General features: G+C 39.7%; 1 pseudogene; it reads left to right on the top strand.

The window, feature by feature from the left end:
- Positions 1 to 3670: 3670 nt before the first annotated feature.
- LOC115501535 lies at positions 3671 to 4774 on the top strand (annotated as a pseudogene).
- The last annotated feature ends 16463 nt before the right edge of the window (positions 4775 to 21237 follow it).

The following is a 21237-nucleotide window of genomic DNA, read 5'->3' as shown; positions in this document are numbered from 1 at the left end:
GCTTGTGATATAATGTAAGAAAAAATGCAGAATATTAAATTCTATGTACACTAGCATCATAACCTTGTAAAAACATGAATATTTTAAAATAAGTATGGAAGGGGCACCTGGGTGACTCAGTCGGTTAAGTGTCTGACTTCAGCCCAGGTCATGATCTCATGGTTAGGTTCATGAGTTGAAGCCCTGCATCGGACTCACTGCTGTCAGTGCAGAGCCTGCTGGGGATCCTCTGTCCCCCTCTCTCACTGCACCCCCCGAACTGCTCACACTGTCTCTCTCAAAAATAAATAAACATTAAAAATATAAAGTATGGAAATATAACAGGAGAATGTGTACCTTCTCTTCCACCTGATTTTTCTAAAAGTTTTATGTGAAATATTTGAGATTTGACATGTATTTGAAAACAATAATGCCATAATATCAAAGAGAATAATTGTAGGGCTAACCTCAGTCAGTTGAGCATCTGACTCTTGATTTTGGATCCTATGCCCCTCTCCCCAGCTAACACACTCTCTCTCTCTCTCTCTAAAATAAAACATAAAAAAAAGAGTATACTTAATTCATTTTTTCAATAAAATGCTTCTGCATTAAGGAAGAAAATATACCAAGTCTGGTAAAATTATGGATGCTTCTTTTTCCTTTTCTCTATTTTCCAAATGTTCTGTTATGTAGTTATTACTTTTCATAATAGCATTATTTTTATTTATTTTTGTTTTTTCAATGTTTATTTTTGAGAGAGAGAGAGAGAGAGACAGACAGACAGACAGAGCATGAGTGGGGGAAGGGCAGAAAGAGAGAGATACACAGAATCTGAAGCAGGCTCCAGACTCTGAGCTGCCAGCACAGAGCCTGATATGGGGCTTGAACTCACAAACCCATGAGATCATGACCTGAGCTGAAGTTGGATGCTTAACCAACTGAGCCACCTAGGCACCCCGCATAATAACATTATTTTTAAAAATTAAAGTAATAAAAAATTGAATCTGCACCATCCTTTGAAATTCATTTTACAGTATATTGTACCTACAGTCAATGTGGGAAGTTGTAAGGAGATAGGAGGTTCCTATGTGTGGTAGGTTAATGTTTTAACTATTGATATAATCACAGTTGCTAATATTTATTGAGCATTTACTATGTGCCAGGAACTGTACCAAGTATTTATCTTGGTGTTCATTGTAAGTCTTAAGGTAGATATTAAGCCCATTCTACAGATGAGGAATTTGAGGCCTGAAGACATTAAGAGACTTGCTTATAATTAAAAGCTACCAAATTTATAGCAGGGACTGAAATAGCTTCCAGGTTGGCTGGATAGAAAGAATATCTAACCCTATCAAAGTGTGATGTACATTTCTAAAATTTTAGTACGTCTCTGAAAAACATTCAAGTTATATCATAACCACCACGAAGATGGTATCTGGTTAACAGAGGCAGATCCATACTGCAAAGCTAATGAAGATTCACAGCCCTTCAATGCACAGGCCCATCTAAGGCCCTGGAGGGGGCCCTAGAAATGGCCTTTTGAAAGAGCTAGATATTTTTTCATTATTTTGTAAAATTTGTTAAAGCAATATATTTTTGTATTTTATTCCTTAATGAGGAAGGGCTCCCCAAACCCAGGAGTACCCAGGTTAACAGTCATTTGGGAATCTGACTCAGAAGTGTTGTAACTTCAGAGGTATTTTGAAAGATTATAGTCATATTTTATAACAATATGGAGAAATGTTGGCAGTATAACTCAAGTGCAAAAAGCAAAGTAACAAATTATATGTACACATTATTATTGCATATAAAATATGAATTCAAGGACTATCAGAGAACTTGAAAAATGAAAGCAAAAAGCCTTTTATTCATTTGTTCATTCGCAAATATTTATTCATTGCGCAAATATCGCAAACATTATTATTGCATATAAAATATGAATTCAAGGACTATCAGAGAACTTGAAAAATGAAAGCAAAAAGCCTTTTATTCATTTGTTCATTCGCAAATATTTATTAGGCACTTTTTTTAAAAGTTTGTTTATTTTGAGAGGTGGGGGGAGCGGGAGAGAGAGAATCCCAAGCAGTCTCCACGCTGTCAGCACAGAACCTGATGTGGTGCTCAGTCTCATGAACTGTCAGATCACGACCTGAGCCAAAATTGACAGTCAGATGCTTAACCAACTGAGCCACCCAGGTGCCCCCAATTAGGCACTTTTGAGGTACCAGGAATTATGCTTTTTGTTATTTGGGTGTTGTTTGCTTTGTTTCGTTTCATTTTGCTTTGTTTAAATGTTTATTTATTTTGAGACAGAGAGCACGAAAGAGCAAGCTACAGGCCAGGGGGAAGGGGGGAGAGGTGGGCAGAGAGTGAAGGAGAGAGAGAAAGAATCCCAAGCAGGCTCCACACTGTCAGCATGGAGCCTAATGTGGAGCTCCATCTCACACATGGTGAGATCAAGACCTGAGCCAAAATCAAGAGTCGGACACTTAACCCATTGAACCACCCAGGCACCCCTCATTCTGTTTTTTTTTAAGTTTATTTATTTATATATTTAACTAATATCTGCACCCAAAGTGGGGCTCGAACTCATGATCCCCAAGATGAAGGGCCACATGCTCCTCTGACTGAGCCAGCCAGGTGCCCCTTGTTTTGTGTTTTCAATCCATTTCTCTTATTAACACAGTTTTGCATCTTGGTTAAATATATTTGCAAGCCTGTCTTAATTGTCAAATGGAAACCACTTTTTACATACCTTTAATCTTACATTTTGTGTGCTATGACAACTTTAAGAGATACAGAAATATTTAAGTCTCTGGACCTCAGTTTTTTCCTGTCTAAATTATGGAGAATGGGTAAAGAGGCCTCCAAATTTCTTCCCACTCTAACATGTCATGATCATAACTCTGCACTTTCTTCCCAGATTATCCCTTTATTTCATTATAATAAAACTATACAACAGCAGGAAATTTAGCTGATAAAAGTTAAGTTTTCAACTGTAACAATTGATTATAACTTTACAGAAATTATAATCAGAAACAATATTATGTCATTTTATATAAATGGAAATTGGCTCTCTGATGATAGTTCCAGTTTCAAAATGGGGCAAATCACTGGTAACATCCACTGTTTTATTTCAGCAGGGAAAGAATTTTATTCATGTATATTTCCTTTAGATCTTAATATTTTTGCCTAGAGACACTAACTTCAAAAAACTTTCAAAGGAATTGAACAGAGGTATGGGTAAATTAGGTTAGTCTTTTAATAACTGGAATATGACAACTTTTCCAAATATGAAAGTTTTCAAAAATGACAGTTTGCTTTTATGAAGAGTATTATGAGAAAAGTTTGAGGGAGAAGCTATAGCAGAGTGGTATAAGTTTTGTAGTCAGAAATGAGATAGGATCCCTATTCTGAAACTGCTTAGATTAGTGACCTTGTTTGGGCAAATTATTTAACCTCTTTAAACCTTAGTTTACTCAGCTGAAAAATGGAAGTAATATTAATGCCTAACTCACAAAATGTAGTGAACTTTAAGTAAGATAATATAAACAAAGTTGTTGAGTATAGTGTTTATAATATTAGTAAGTGGTACTAAATATTAAATGTTACTGATACTAAATTATTAAATATTCGATATATAAAGGTAAACTCTCAGATATATTTCGTTAAAGAAACTGATTTTCAGAGAATTCAGTTAGCAAGTTAACCAAGAATAGAGTGTTTTCCCCAATTTTTGAAAGGATAGGCAAATAGCCCTGTTGGCTCTCTGAGCAACACCATGGCAGTAGGCAAGAATAAGCACTTTAAGAAAGGCAGCAAAAAGGTTGCCAAGAAGAAAGTGGCTAATCCATTTTCTAGAAATATTGGTATGATGTGAAAGCACCAGCTGTGTTCAATATAAGAAATAAAAAACACTGGTCTTGAGAACTCAAGGAATGAAAATTGCATTTCATGGCCTCAAGGGTCGAGTTTTTGAAGGAAGCCTTGCTGATCTGCAGAATGATGAAGTTGCATTTAGAAAATCCAAGCTAATTACTAGGATGTTCAGGGCAGAAACTGCCTTACTTCCATGGCATGGATTTTACCAGTGCCAAATGTGCTCCGTGGTCAAAAAATGGCAGACCATAACTGAAGCTCAGGTTGATGTCAAGACTATCGATGGTTATTTTCTCTGTCTATTCAGTTGGTGGTTTTACTTAAAAACTCAATAATCAGATTTGGAAGACCTCTCCCGCTAAGCACCAATAGGTTTGCCAAATCCAGAAGAAGGCGATGAAAGTCATGACCTGAGAGGTGCAGACAAATGACTTGAAAGAAGTGGTTAATAAACTGATTCTAGGGGCACTGGGTGGCTTAGTCAGTTAAGTGTCCAGCTCTTGACTTCGGCTCAGGTCATGATCTTGCAGTTGGTGAGTTCGAGCCCCACACCGGGCTCTGCGCTGACAGCCAGGAGCCTGCTTGGGGTTCTCTCTCTCTCCCCCTCTCTCTCTCTGCCCCTCATCCTCTTGTATGGTCCGTTTCTCTCTCTCAAAATAAATAAATAAACTTGAAAAAAATATTGATTCCAGACAGCATTGGGAAAGACATAGAAAAAACTTCCCAATTGTTTTTTCCACTCCATGATACATTTGTTAGAAAAGTGAAAATGTTGAAAACCCTAAAGTTGTACTGGGAAAACTCATGGGGCTTCATGATGAAGGTGGTAGTTCTGAAAAAGCTGCTTCAGATGAGACAGATGCTGAAGTTGAACAAGCTAATAGCAATAAGCCACCAGTCCAAGAAGCTGTTTAAAATTCAGACTTTTGGGGCACCTGGCTCAGTCCATAGAGCATTTGACTCTTGATCTCAGGGTCGTGAGTTCAAGCCCCACATTGGATGTGGAGCCTACTTTAAAAAAAATTGTTAAAAAAAAAACATTAAAATTCAGACTTTTAATGTGACAAAAGTCATTAGTAATGTTAAAACAATAGATAGGCAAATGCTGTCAACTAAAAGTAGTAGTATATTCAGTCTCAATAGCAGTCCTCTCTGAGCAGCAGGCTCAGAACTGACTTTCATTTTCTTCTCTTTTGCTTCGCTATTTTCTCTAAATGTTATATGTTGAGCATTTATCCCTTTTGTGAAAAGAAGAAAGTGTCTTTAAAAAATTAATGAATTCAACATCCAACGATAATGAACATTAATCCCCCCCAAAAGACCAAGAGAATTGATATGCCATTTTGGATTCCTTTTTGAGTCCCCAGTAGATGAAACGAATTTAAGTTTGAAATAATCAATACATCTGCAGTTGTCAGTATGTATACTCAGTTTGTTGGAGTCCATAATTAGATGCATCCAGAAGTTGTATAAAAGGTCACTCCCTAGGGGAGCCTGGGTGGCTCAGTCGGTTAAGTGTCTGACTTCAGCTTGGGTCATGAACTCACGGTTTGTGAGTTTGAGCCCTGCATCAGGCTCTGTGCTGACAGCTTGGAGCCTGCTTTGGATTCTGTGTCTGCCTCTCTCTCTGCACCTCCCCTGCTCATGCGCTGTCTCTCTAAAATAAATAAATGTTAAAAAATAAAAATAAATATGGGCACCTGAGTGGCTCAGTCAGTTAAGCGTCCTACTTTGGCTCAGGTCATGATCTCACAGCCCGTGAGTTTGAGCCCCGTGTCGGGCTCTGTGCTGACAGCTCAGAGCCTGGAGCCTGCTTCAGATTTTGTCTCCCTTTCTCTCTGCCCCTCTCCCATTCTCCCCCCCACCCCTCTCTCTTTCTTTCTCAAAAATAAATATTAAAAATCGGGGTGCCTGGGTGGCTCAGTCGGTTGAGCATCCGACTTCAGCTCAGGTCATGATTTCACCCTCTGTGAGTTCGAGCCCCGCGTTGGGCTCTGTGCTGACAGCTCAGAGCCTGGAGCCTGTTTCAGATTCTGTGTCCCCCTCTCTCTCTGACCCTTCCCCATTCATGCTCTCTCTCTGTCTCAAAAATAAATAAACATTAAAAAAATAAATAAAAATAAAATTTTAAAAAGGTCACTCCCTGAGAAAAAACAACTGGTAAGACTCTGCATAAATTGGATGAAATTAACCACTAATAGGGAATCTAGTCAGCATGATTAGAATGTCTAAGAAGCTATAAGAAAATAAATAGAATAGACATGAAAACTACAACATATCAATTTTATTCCCCCCACCCCATTCTCTTTTGGTGTTTTAAAATTAGTATTTCAGAAGTTATATAATTGGTATTGTGTTAGTTACATATTGCTGTGTAACAATTTACCCAAAACCTAGTCGTCTTAAAACAGGCATTTATTATCTCATCATTTCTGAGGGTCAGGAAATCAGGTGCTGCTTAGCTGAGCGCCGGCTCACGGCCTCTCCTGAAATTGCTGGGAGGTTCTGCTTCCAAGCTCACTTACGTGGTTCTTGGTAGTATTCAGTTCCTCAGGATGTGTTGGACTGAGGACCTCAGTTCCTCACTGGCTGTTGCCTCTCCATAGGCAGCTCAGGACATAGCAATTGTCTTCCCTCAGAATCAACAATAGGGGGCGCCTGGGTGGCTCAGTCCGTTAAGCGTCTGACTTCAGCTCAGGTCATGATCCCACGGTCAGTGAGTTCCAGCCCCGCGTAGGACTCCGTGCTGACAGCCCAGAGCCTGGAGCCTGCTTAGGATTCTGTGTTACCTCGCTCTCTGTTCCTCCCCGGCTCATGCTCTGTCTCTCTGTCTCAAAAATAAAATAAAACATTAAAAAAAATAAAAAATAAATAAAAAGAATCAACAATAGAACAAGAGGGAGCCCTCCAGATGAAGCCACAGTCTTTTTGTAACCTATTCTCAGAAGGGACATCCCATCACTTCTGCTTCATTTTATTCATTCGACGTGAGTTCAACCTACACAGAAGCGGGGAGGAACACAGGAGGGTATGAATACCACACTCTCATTGAAGGTCATCTCAGAGCCTGCCTACTGCAGAGATAAAAACATCCATCAAACTTATTCTGCTTGCTTTGATGTCATCACCTAGCTATATTCTGAATATAATCTCATATTATATATGACTTGCCTTTAAGGTGAGAAAGTACACTAATAGCACACACAAGTTCCTCATTATCTTTACATTAGTAAATATTCTTTCTTTTTTTTTTCAGTTTATTCATTTTGGGGGGGGGGGAGAGAGAGAGGGGGAGAGGCAGGGAGAGAGAGAATCCCAAGCAGGCTCTGCCCTGTCAGTGTAGAACCTGATGTGTGGGGCTCCATCTCATGAATCGTGAGCTCATGACCTGTGCAGAAACCGAGAGTCAGATGCCCACCAACTAAGCCACCCAGGCGCCCTAGGTATATATTTTAATAGAGCTATCACTGTAGAATTTGATGCTGTGTTGGGAGAAATGTTTCCTATATCTAAGTTTGCTGACACCCAAGTAACTCAACCCAAGTTAAGTTACCTGCCTGGCCCATGAAGGCATTTTATATTTGCATTCCTATTTTCCAAGGAGGCTTCCTTCCTGGCAGCTTACATTGGCCCTCTCAAGACAGGACTATAGCCCTGGGCCTGGTCACAAGTTTTGGTTCAGTACTTAGTAAATTAGTAAATATTCTTAACCACTTGAATTTTGTCATTTGCTCAGGTCAGGAGCTCACAGTTTGTGAGTTCAAGCCCCACACTGGACTGTCTGCTTTCAGCGCAGAGCCCAGTTCGGGTCCTCTGTCCCCCTTTCTCTCTGCCCCTACCCCTCTCACACATACACGTTCTCTCTCTCTCTCTCTTTCAAAAATAAACATAAAATATATATATATATATATATATATATATATATATATATATACATACACCTATTTACCTTAAGAACTGGGGAACTTAATTTCTCAGTCTAATATCTGCCTTCAGTTTAACTAAAAGATAATCTGATATACACTCTCAATCCTCAATCCTATCTTTTCACATAAGGTAATCTTTACTCTTTTGCCAGGTAAGATGCTATTCATAGGTTCCAGGGATTAGGACATGTACACATCTTTTTGGAGACGACCATTCATCCCACAACAGGACATTGTAAAGAATTTTAAAATAATAGTAAAACTGACTAAATGTCAGTCTACTTTTTATTATTACCATGTGCAGGCAATTTCAAGCAATGTCAGTGATAAAATACTCCCCATGGGAGCAGCCCACTCCCCATACCCCCCTACTTTTGGTGGGCCACCATTGAATAGTTCAATGTAAGCTATTCAGCCTGCCTTAACTTTTCAGGACCAAGCACCGCATAAAACCATTTGGTGGATCATCAGTGGCCAGTCGCACCCCCTCATCTTGGTATGACTGACTTAGGAATCAACTTAAGCAAATGTCACCTACTCAAGGAACATCTCCCTAAATATCTAGACTCGAAGTACCACCTCCCACTTATTTCCTGTATTTGTTCCTTTCACAGCACTTGCCACACTTTGTAGTTATTTCGTTTGTAGATTAATTTTTTTTTCCATCTCCTTTATTAGTCTGTAAGCCCCAAGTCCTGTATGTCTTATTCTTTGAGTTATCCCCAGAGCCTAACACATTGGTAGGTGCTCAATATATGTGTAGTTACCACTGCATTCTCCCCAGCTCGTGGGCTACCAGTAAAGCGGACTCGCTAAACATTGAACAAATTATTCTTTCTTCATTTCACGCCCATTACTAAAAAGAAATAGCCACTTGTCTAAGACTCGTGACATAGAGAACTATTTATCTCCATAATTCAGAAACAGCTGCAGCGTCATGGATCTTAGTAGAGTTTTCTCCTCTTCCAAACTCGAATTCAGGCGTGATTAGGAATGTTTTATTCTGAAAAATTCAGAGTTATCCTAAGACTGAATCATAGAATAAGATACAAATACAGCACTAACATTATGAAGGGGACCTACACATTTTGTCCCAGCGGCACACTAGAAATGACAAGAATCCAGCTAGTAGCCCAAACTTACCAAGTTCCACAGATAAAGCATCCATTTCCTCTTCAAACCACTTGCTCCTCTCAATCTCCTTCAGTATTTCTTTTAGTAGCACAACTATTCACCTGGCTAGTTCTCCAGGCTTAATCTTCAGCTCTCTTTTCTTCTCTCTTTACACTGTCTTCCTAGGAGATCTCACCCATCTCCAAGACTTAAACAATAACCATCAGGGTTATTCCTGATGTATGGCCTCAGTCCTCTCCCCTGAGCTCCAGACACACAACTGCCTACTTGTTATACCTTCTTCATTATACCACAGGCATTTCAAGCTTATCATGTCCAAAAGCAAACTCTTATTTTTTCCTCCAAGCCCCTTTCTCTCTGAGCTTCTCCATCTGTAGTGACACTGCCATTCACCAGTGGCTGAGTCCAGAAACCCAGGCGTTTCTGGGTTCTTTGACTCCTCTCTTTCTCTAATCCCCCACAGTTAGATCATTCACAAGTCCTATGAACTCTGCCTACAAATATATTTGAATTGCATTTACTTCTTTCCATCTGTACTACTTCCTAGTCTAAGCTACTGGTCTCTCTACTTCCATTCTTAGCAAAATAGGTGGGGTAATCTTAACATATAAATCCCATCATGGCATTTCTTTCCAAACTCATGTTATGTCATTCTCTGCTCAACCACTGTATTATAACCATCCATTGTGCCTTTCAGTTCTTTGCACAAGTCAGGAACCTCAGCACATTCTGTTTCTTCTGGTGTAATTATTTCTCCTCCAGCTTTTCCCATAGCAGGTTCCTTCTCATTCTAAAGCTGAATGTCAGCATCACTTCATAGATTCCCTTCCTGGCCTATTGAAGCAGATCTTTCCTCCTCTACTCTTATTTGTGTTTACTTTATCCCATACATTTCCTTCCTGGCACCTTCTCCCAATTAAAATACTTTATTAGAGGGGTGCCTGGGTGGCTCAGTCGGTTAAGCATCCGACTTCGGCTCAGGTCATGATCTCATGGTTCGTGAGTTCGAGCCCCGCGTGGGGCTCTGTGCTGACAGCTCAGAGCCTGGAGCCTGCTTTGGATTCTGTGTCTCCCTCTCTCTCTGCTCCTCCCCAGCTTACGCTCTCTCTCTCTCCTTCAAAAATAAGTAAAAACATTAAAAAAAAAATACTTGATTAGAGAAAAGTGGGGGGGGGGGGTCCCTGGGTGGCTCAGTGGGTTAAGCTTCCGACTCTTGGTTTTGGCTGAGGTCATGATCTCTGTTGGTGAGTTTGAGCCCCGCATCATGTTCTGTGCTGACAGCATGGAGTCTGCTTGGGATTTCTCTGTCCCTCTTTCTCTACCTGTCCTCAGCTTGCTCTCTCTCAAAAAATAAATATGGAAACACAATTTTTAAAATTAAAAAAATAAATAAAATAAAATAAACTTAAAAAAATAAAAAAAAGGGGCGCCTGCGTGGCTCGGTTGGTTAAGCGTCCGACTTCGGCTCAGGTCATGATCTCACTGTCCGTGCGTTCGAGCCCTGCGTCGGGCTCTGTGCTGACAGCTCAGAGCCTGGAGCCTGTTTCAGATTCTGTGTCTCCCTCTCTCTGTGACCCTCCCCCGTTCATGCTCCGTCTCTCTCTGTCTCAAAAATAAATAAACGTTAAAAAAAAATTTAATAAAAAAAATAAATAAAATAAAAAATAAAATACTTGATTAGTCTTCCCCACTAGATTTGACACTACATGAGGACAGGAACTGTGTCTTGTTTACTGATGTATCTCTAGCTCCTAGTGCAGTGTCTGGGACGTGGCAGGAGATGAACCAATTGTTGAATAAATTAAGGTGTCCTATTCTATTTTGGTCTCTGTGTTACAAGTGTTATTTTGCACAATGTTGCCCAGAAGGGAGAAATTCTTATCCTTCCATTTCATGTCCATTACTTAAAAAAAGAAAATGACAAATGACACAGAAGGCCATTTATCTCCATAGTGCAGAAACAGCTGCAGTGTTATGGATCTTAGTAATGACAATATTTTTTCCCATGATTAGGAAATTTCATACTGAATTTTACAGGAATTGCATAAAGAAATTGAATCAGAGAGGCGCCTGGGTGGCTCACTCGGTTAAACATCTGACTGTGGCTCAGGTCATGATCTTACGGTTGGCGAGTTCGAGCCCCGCGTTGGGCTCTGAGCTGTCCTCACAGTTGTGCGGACAGCTCAGAGCCTGGAGTCTGCTTCAGATTCTGTGTCTCCCTCTCTCTCTGCCCCTCCCCCCGCTCACACTCCGTCTCTCTCTCTCTCTCTCTCTCTCTCTCTCTCTCTCTCTCTCTCCGTCTCTTAAAAACAAGCATTTAGGGGCGCCTGGGTGGCGCAGTCGGTTAAGCATCCGACTTCAGCCAGGTCACGATCTCGCGGTCCGTGAGTTCGAGCCCCGCGTCAGGCTCTGGGCTGATGGCTCGGAGCCTGGAGCCTGTTTCCGATTCTGTGTCTCCCTCTCTCTCTGCCCCTCCCCCGTTCATGCTCTGTCTCTCTCTGTCCCAAAAATAAATAAAAAACGTTGAAAAAAATTTTTTTAAAAAAACAAACAAAAAAAAAACACAAGCATTTAAAAAAACTTAAAAAAAAAAGAAATTGAATCATAAAATACAGAAAGAATTAATAGTGTAAACAGGTAGAAGCCGGAAAGTTTGGCCTGGGGCAACAAGATATTTTCTTTAAGCTTCTGAGGTAACTGTACCGATGTTTCCTTTTGCACACTTCCAAATCATCTCGGAAAGATAGACAACACGTGCTGTCTATTCTGGCCAGAAGTACTAAAGTCATTTATTAAGGCATGATTCACCCACCAAGAGGCCTTCATTTTCGTGAAGAGGAAGGGCAAACTAATTTCAGATAAGTCTTGAATAGTAATTTGACCTAACAGAAGTGTGGGTCCACATTTACCACTCTCTTGGGGCTTACACTACATGACAGCGTCCAAAGCAGTGTTCGTTCCTTCCCAGCTACACTTCAGAAATGCTTTTCATATCTGAGCTTCCCAGCAACCAGTTCTCATTTGCTATCCCTCCCCCAGACACTCTTTGGGCTAGCTTGAAAGTGCTCAAAACTATAATAGCATTGAAACAGCAACAAACAATCAGATTTCCTTAGTGTCTGTCTTTGAGCAGTTCATTCCACATTTGTTTTTTTTTTTTTTTCTGGTGCTTTCCCTGTCACACTATGACGTAAGGAGATCTGAGATTAGAGAACCTGACGTTCAAATAGTTTGTTCAAAGCCACAAGTGAAATTACCTATCACAATCATCAAATTCCATCCTCCTGACTCCCACACGGGGTTTGAGACCCTTTACTAAAACTTTCAAGACTACGTACAATTATGAGTCTTGAGCATTTTTTTATCACCCTCTTCACATAAAGAAAAAATATTATTTTGTGGTTTCTTTAATAAAATGTCTTTATGAGGACAAGGCTTCTAAATCACCTCATTTTAAGTTTACGTAGAAAAGATCGAAGGAATAAACATAGAAGAAAAGTCTTCCACGTGCCAAAAACTTTGAGGAACTTCTGCTAGTTAGAATATAAAAGGACTCAATTACAAGGAAGGGCCAGTTCAAGATTCCACTTCTGTAAAATGTACTATCACCCCAATAGAAGTCCATGAGCATTCCCTTATTTAGGATTGAAGGCCAGGTGAGGGCAGGTGGAGACACAGTCAAGCCTTACGCTCAGACCCATTTCAATCTCTAACTGAACCCACTGCAATTCCTACTTAAATATTAACCAAAGCTAGACACACATAGACCTCTCTATGTTAAGATGAGCAAATGGAGAAAAACCAAAGGACTATTCAAAGATGTCTCAGTTTGGGGTGCCTGGCTGGGTCAGTTGGTAGAGCATGTGACTTTGATATCTGGGTCGTGAGTTCAAGCCCCACACTGGGGGCACAGTTTACTTAAAAAACACATATACAAAGATGCCACAGTTCAAAGTATGAGGTTCCCTTGAAAAAAAACAGAACAGGGACGCCTGGGTGGCTCAGTCAGTTAAGCATCTGCCTTTGGCGTGGGTCATGATCTCGCGGTTTGTGAGTTCGAGCCCCGCATCGGTCTCTGTGTTACAGCTCAGAGCCTGGAGCCTGCTTCGGATTCTGTGTCTCCTTCTCTCTCTGCCCCTCCCATGCTCATGCTCTGTCTTTCTCTGTCTCTCAATAATAAATAAATGTTAAAAACAATTTTTTTTAAAAAAAGAAAAATCAGAACAAAAGCGGGTAATATATAGAGCAGATTCAGGAAATCCAATCAACAAAAATGTAAGCATTTGCATTCCCTAATAATATTTCCCCACTACTGAAAATTGTGTCTAGGGGCGCCTGGGTGGCTCAGTGGATTAAGCGGCCGACTTCAGCTCAGGTCATGATCTTGCAGTTCATGAGTTCAAGCCCTGCTTCAGGCTGTGAACTGTCAGCACAGATTCTGTGTTTCTGTCTCTCTCTGCCCCTCCCCTGCTCACGCTCTGTCTCTCTCTCTCGAAAATAAATAAAAAAGCATTTAAGAAAATTAAAAAAAAAAAGAAAATAGTGCCTACCATTAAGTAGTTGCTCAATAAATCTTTGTTGAATAAGCTGACTGATTACATTAGGAATCTGGTGGAGGGGAGGTGTGGGGGGATGCTGGCTGGCTCATTTGGTGGAGCATGCGATTCTTGACCTTGGGGTCATGAGTTCAAGCCCCACGTGGAGGGTAGAGATTACATTTAAAAAAAGATCTAAAAAAAAAAAAAAAAAGAATCTCAGAAGGGGGAAACAGGGCAGGAATAGAAACAATAATTAAATAATTGTCCCCAGACTTAAGCCTGCTGGTAAAATGAATGAAAAGAAACCAACATCTAGACTAACCAGGTGACATTATTAAATATTTCAAGGATAAAGAAAAAAGCCTTCAAGAATCCAGCCAGGGAAAAACAAAAACAAAACAGTTTATCTCCAAAGGAACTGAACTCAAGCTGGCCTCAGAATTCTGCAACGCTGTAGGACACAAGTCAAAGCATATCCCACAGAATTCTCAGGGTAAATGTTTATAATTTAAGAATTAAGTGTAGATTTAGCCAAGTTGTCATGCAGTTGTGAGAGCCTCAAAAATAAGTGCTTGGGCTTAAAGTCTCAAAAATTAAACCACCCAGATTATCTGTTCTGAAAGAAAAAATGGCTCAAACACATACTGCTGAATTAGAACTCAAGAAGAGAGAAGAAAGTCATGGCATGAAAGGACTTATGCTTAAAAGATCTTTGAATGTCAGGGGCGTCTGTGTGGCTCAGTTGGTTGGGCGTCTGACTTTGGTTCAGGTCATGATCTGTGAGTTTGAGCTCTTCATTGGGCTCTGTGCTGACAGTTCAGAACCTGGAGCCTGCTTTGGATTCTGTCACCTTTCCCTCTGCCCCTCCCCTCCTCGTGCTCTGTCTCTCTCTCTCAGAAATAAACATTAAAAAATTAAAAAAAAAAAGATCTTTGAGTGTCTAAAATGAGAGAAAATACAGAATATAAGAAAAAAGAAATTTGTTTTTCCAAGAAGAATAATCAAGGTAGAAAGGGCCAGGTTGCACTAAAATCAAGCTGGGAGAGGTGGAGAATGGGAGGTAAAGAATGAGGGGAGGACACCTGGCTGTCTCAGTCAGTAAAGCATGAGATGTCTGATCTCGGGATCAGGAGTTCAAGCCCCATGTTGGGCATAGACCTTACATACAGGAAGGAAAGAAGGAAGGAAGGAAGGAGGAGGGATGGAGGGAGGGAGGGAGGAAGGAAGGAAAGAAGGAAGGAAGGAAGGAAGGAAGGAGGGAGGGAGGGAGGGAAGGAGGGAGGAAGGGAGGAAGTAATAAAAAGAAAGAAAGAAAGAAAGAAAAAGAATCGGGGGGATGCACCTGGGTGGCTCAGTCGGTTGGGCGTCCAACTTCAGATCATGTTGTGATCTCACGGTTTGTGAGTTCGAGCCCCGTGTCGGGCTTTGTGCTGACAGCTCACAGCCTGGAGCCTGCCTCAGATTCTGTGTCTCCCTCTCTCTGTTCCTCCCCTGCTGTGCTCTCTCTCTCTCTCTCTCAAGAATAAATAAAGATTTAAAAAATTTAATAAAAAAAAGAATGAGGGGGAATAAAGTGTGCTAAATACTGCATCTTACACTGGAGAAATCAAGAGCTGTGATTTCACTGTGATATTGAAAAGAAGTCGTTTTCTTTAATTTAAAGGTAGGCAAAAAAAAATAATAATAAAGTAAAAATAAGTGTAGATAATTTTAGAATAAAAACAGGATATATAACTTCCAAATCATTAAACAGACTTTAAAAAGCAAAGAAGGGCACCTGGGTGGCTCAGTCAGTTAAGCGCTCAACTCTCGATTTCGGCTCAAGTCATGATCTCGCAGTTTGTGGGATGGAGCCCTTCCACAGGGCTCTGTGCTGACAGTGTGGAGGTGTGAAGCTGACTTGGGCTTGTTGTCTCTCTCCTTCTCTCTCTGCCCCTCCCCCTCAAAATAAATACACTTTTAAAAAATTAAAAATTAGAAAATAAAATAAAAAGCAAAGAATACATAGTCCAGACAGTAAGAGACAAGAAAAAGAGAAAATTATGCAGAATATGAAAAAAAAAAGATTAAGAAAATAAGATGAGGGGCGCCTGGGTAGCTCAGTCAGTTAAGTGTCTGACTTCAGCTCAGGTCATGATCTCACAGTTTGTGAGTTCGAGCCCCGCATCGGGGCTCTGGGTTGTCAGCTCAGAGCCTGGAGCCTGTTTCAGATTCTGTCTCCCACTCTCTCTGCCCCTCCACTGCTCACTCTCTGTCTCTGTCTCTCTCTCTCTCAAAAATAAATAAACATTAAAAAATATTTTTTTAAAAGAAAATAAGATGACAGAAAAATTCTAAAACATCAAAGTATTTATCCAATCTATCCTTGACTGTTTATGATAAACAGTATTTCATTTATTCACTTATTATTTCAGTAATCTTATGGAATATCATAAAGCCATTAAAATTAGGTTAGTAAAGGGGTACCTAGGTGGCTCAGTCAGTTAGGCATCTGACTTTGGCTCAGGTCATGATCTCACCTTTCCTGAGTTCGAGCTGACAGCTCAGAATCTGGAGCCTGGTTTGGATTCTGTGTCTCCCTCTCTCTCTGCCCCTCCCCTGCTAGTGCTCTCCCTCCCTCTCTCTCTCAGATATGAATAAACATTAAAAAATAAATGCACAAACATTAAAAAATAAATAAATAAAAATTAGGTTAGCAAAGTATATGGAATGTTATACAAAATATAACAAAAAGCAAGATCAACATTATTTCTTTTTTTTTTTTAAGATCAACATTATTTCTACAGTAATTCCAATTTAATTGAAGATATAGAAATAGACAGGCAGTCCTGCAGCATAATGGTTGATTATAGACTTTAGAATTGGATCTAGATTTGTGTCTCAGATCTACCATTTACTAACTGATGACCTTAGGCCAACAATTAACTCTCATCCTCAATTTACTCACCTGTAAAGTGAGAATGATAGTATCTTCTTGGAGAACTACTGAGAAGATTACAAGAGATAAATGTATAAAAAGGAAATCGAAGTAACTGGCATACTCAGTAAATGATAACTAATATATACATGTGTGTGTGTGTTATATAGAGACAGAGATTATACAGTATACAGATTATACATGTATGTATGTACATATATTGCATATGTACACTAATATATAGTTTATATCATGTGTTTATATGTTATGTATAATAAGTCATATATAATATCTGTGTGTGTCATGTTAACAATGGTTATCTCTAGGTGGTAGAATTTGGGGTGATTTTTATTTGTTTCTTTATACTTTTTATTTCCTCTTCCTGCTTTTCTGCATTTTCCAAAATTTCTACAGAGAATATGCTTGCTTTTGCAATTAGAAAAAAGTTATCATTTATAATTATAATATATAATAAAAAGTTTGTAGGGTATCAGTACAAGTAGAAAGAATATATTATAACCATCCAAAAGCAATATCCATTCTTAGATACCTAAAATGCACAAAATTATCTGTAAATGCAGCAGTGTCTCTCAAATAGTCTGAGTTCAGTTTTAGCAAAACAAAACAAATGTCTTTTTCTCTGAATGGTGAATGCCTTGGAGTTACTCCAGAATAATATTGAATTATTCACATTGAATGGTGAATGCCTGGAGTTACTCCAAAATAATATGAAATCGAACTTTATTTCAGAAAGGATTTTTAAGCCTAAAATCCTACAAATTGAATCAGTCCTGGTATGTGTATCTGTTCCAAAAACCAGTCTCCAAATTTACAGAGACTAGGTCTGGCACTAGGAGATTAAGATGTACTAGACAAATACTACTTGACGGTGAGGGTAGAGGTTTGGGGGGCAGGGAGAGTAGAGAATGTTGAAGCCCACCACCAATCATTAAAGTGTTATTAGTAACATCCATTTCCACTCCAAGCGATCTTTACCAGGTAGTGTGTGAAACACGACATTTCATTCATTCATTTAGTCTTTCAGTTAATTTTTATTTCTGAGCCTATTGTTATACATGCGGCACTGTACTAGGGAGTGGATTTGCAGTGGAGAACGGGGTCCCTGCTCGCATAGGGCCAAGAGCCTAGTGGAGAAGACAAATACTTATACAAATGGACATATAGTTGCAAATTGTGATGAGGATTACAGAGAAGAGTACAGAATATTATGAAAGATAATTGGGGGAGGGGATATTTTAGGGTAGGAGAAGGGAGTGGTTCAACATGACCTCTCTGAGTAAGTGACGTTTCAGCCGGAACCCAGATGAGTAAGAGTTAGGGGAAAAGATGGGGAAGAGTGTTCCAGGAAAAGAAAATGGCATATGCAGAGCCCATAAGGTAGGGAAAAAAAAGTTTGGAGCCTTGGGGTAATTGAGAGAGGATCAGTGCAATCTCTTACGGAAAGGCATGTCTAGGCTCCACTGTTTCTAATCTCAGTAATTGCAGAGCACAGTGCAGGATACGAGGCACAGGTCTTACTCAGATCTGTCACTTAGCTGCTCAACTTTATTGCTGAGCCTTGTTTCGACATCCTTGAAATGAGAATTATGAGTTTCCTTCTGGAGCTTCTTGTGAAAGTGCAATATATTTCATCTGTAAAATACTTGCCCTTTTTATTGTATTACTTAAGCGTATTTATAATGGAATCATCAACAAAATGTGGCATTTTCACTCTTAAAATGCCCATTCTGAGAAAAAGGAGTAGGAACTCTCCAGCAGTTTAGGAAAGTGAGAAGAAGGAACAATAGTCACTCATTTGCAATTGTCATTCAATTCCAGAAGGCTAATTATGATCATGAGCTAGGTCATCTATTTTTGTAAAAGTAAACTGTTGTTTACAAGGAAATGGTCTATTTGAACCTTAAGGGGAATCCGGTGGCTTAGCCTGAGAGTTTCATTGTGAAATTTCTAGATCTTCATGGTTTTCACTCAAATATATTCCTGCTTTTAACCATGTGGTACTTAGATACGTGTCACAATCAAAATGACAAAAATCTATCCAAAGTCTTCCCCTCCATCTTACACTTGTCCTAACTTCCATGTGCCAGGCATAATGCTGAACGCTTGCACGCAATAGTTCAGTTAAGCCTTGCCGTAACAGCCTTATGAAATCCAGTCTCATTATTTAATTATATAGTTATTATAAATAACAATTCTCATTATTTACAGTAGTTATTCTATAATGTGGAAACCATTGCTACTAAGGTAGATACCAGATTAGGTTCCTGTGAACCTCTGGTCATAATATTTTTTTCAGCTGATCAACAATACATAACTTTGTTTTCTGTGTATTTCTGCTTAAAGATACCATATTTAATATATACTGACTCCTTAACATTGCAATCCTAACCAACAGCACTATAATTCGCGCCTGAATGAAGCTTATCCAATACGTGTATTTTCTCCATCGTCTCCTTGGCAGCCTTTTTGTACTTGGGAACAGTAGACAGCACTTCCCCAATATGCTTGGAGGCCATCTAATTGGTAAAATCAACAGAAGGCATAAAATGCAAAAAAATGTAACACTATTTAGTGTTAGACCACACTATTTAGACCCCAAAAAGGACACATGTTTACAGTGTGAGAGCTGAAGCAAGAAGGCAGATCTCAAGCTGGGAACTTGCAAGGTGGACAACTCAAAATTTTCACTGCCCTGGGAGCGACTGGGTGGCTCAGTCGGTTAATCATTTGACTCTTGATTTCAGCTCAAATCAGGATCTCTCAGTTTGTAAGTTCAAGCCCCACATTGACAGTGCAGAGCCTGCTTGGTATTCTTTCTGCCCTTCCCCTTCCCTTTCTCTCTCTCTCTCTCAAAAATAAATACATTTTTTTTATTTTTAATTTTTTTTCAACGTTTATTTATTTTTGGGACAGAGAGAGACAGAGCATGAACGGGGGAGGGGCAGAGAGAGAGGGAGACACAGAATCGGAAACAGGCTCCAGGCTCTGAGCCGTCAGCACAGAGCCCGACGCGGGGCTCGAACTCACGGACCGCGAGATCGTGACCTGACTGAAGTCGGACGCTTAACCGACTGCGCCACCCAGGCGCCCCTAAATACATTTTTTTAAAAATTAAAAATAAATAAAAAATAAATTTTCACTGTTCTGCACGTGTCCACAAAGAGGCACAAAAGCACCACAAGTACTGATTTGGGAATTACAAAGAAATTTTAGCAACCAGGCAAATTTACAAATACAGAATCTATAAATAATGTGGATCGACTGTAGGTTTATGATCTTCATTATTCAGATGAAGAAACTGAAGATCAGAGAGGTGAAGTCACTTTCCCAAGATCATTCTAATAAAAAGTGTTAGGGGTGCCTGGCTGGCTCAGTCAGTGGAGCATGCAACTCTGATCTCAGGGTTGTGAGTTCAAGCCCCATGTTGGGTATAGAGATTACCTAAAATAAAATCTTAAGTAAGTAAGTAAATAAATAAATAAATATATAAATAAATAGCGGTAAATATAGGATTCAACAGTTCTGCTCAACTCCAAAGCCAAATGCTTCCAACCACTATTATCTCCTAAAGTCTATTAATAGGGAAACAGTTAAACAAATTATAATAGTAAAATCCTACAGAAAGTTATGTAAGGTGATGTATAGGTGATACCTTAGTACTACATTCCTATTATTTAATGAGTTACCAAATGAAATAGTAGATGTTCTACAAAGATCTTTCTATTCATTTTCTCACTTGATTCTAATAATCACCCTGTGAGGTAGGTGCTGTCTGAATCCCCATTTGATGGATTTGAAAATTGAGACCCAGAAGAGTTATGTAAGTTGTTTAAGATCATACAGCAAATAAGAAAAGCCTATCTCAAGCTTTTAACCACCATATTATTCTAAATCCAAGAATGAGCACGTGACCAAAAGAGCAACAAAAAGACAGAAATTGAACATTGGGAAAAATCTGATAAAACAAGTAAAGATTAGGGGCACTTGGGCGGCTCAGTTGGTTGAGCGTCCAATTCTTGATTTCGGCTCAGGTCATGATCTCATGGTTTTATGGGTTTGAGCCCTGCATCCAGCTCTGCGCTGACAGTGGAGAACCTGCCTGGGAGTCTCCCTCTCTCTCCCTCTCACTCTGCACCTTCCCTGCTCATGCTTTCTCTGTCTCTTTCAAAATAAATAAATCAACTAAAAATTTATTTTAATTTATTTAAAAATAATTTTTTTAACGTTTATTTATTTTTGAGACAGAGAGAGACAGAGCATGAGCAGGGAAGGGGCAGAGAGAGAGGGAGACACAGAATCTGAAGCAGGCTCCAGGCTCTGAGCCATCAGCACAGAGCCCGACGCGGGGCTTGAACTCACGGACCGCGAGATCGTGACCTGAGCTGAAGCCAGACGCTTAACCGACTGAGCCACCCAGGCGCCCCTATTTTATTTTATTTAAAAACATTTTTTAACATTTATTTATTTTTGAGATACATAGAGAGACAGAGCATGAACAGGGGAGGAACAGAGAGAGGGGGAGGCATAGAATCTGAAGCAGGCTCCAGGCTCTGAGCTGACAACACAGAGCTTGATGTGGGGCTCGAACTCACGGACTGCAAGATCGTGACGTAGGCTGAAGTCAGTGCTCAATAAACTGAGCCACCCAGGCACCCCTAAACTCAAACATTCTTTTAAAAAAAAATAAGTGAAGATTATTAAAAAAAATAAGACAGAAACACAAAACTTTTTCAAGCACTCATAGTATATGACTACGAAGGAAGGGTAAGAGAAAGATGTGCTTATTCAATGAGAATCTATTTAGTATGCAGTTAACAGAAATTTTTACAAAATTTTAATTTCT

Source organism: Lynx canadensis, chromosome E1, assembly GCF_007474595.2.
Source record: "Lynx canadensis isolate LIC74 chromosome E1, mLynCan4.pri.v2, whole genome shotgun sequence".
NCBI classification, from domain to species: Eukaryota; Metazoa; Chordata; class Mammalia; order Carnivora; family Felidae; genus Lynx; species Lynx canadensis.
The sequence above is the reverse complement of the archived record's forward strand: the minus strand, read 5'-3'. Positions and strand labels throughout refer to the sequence as shown.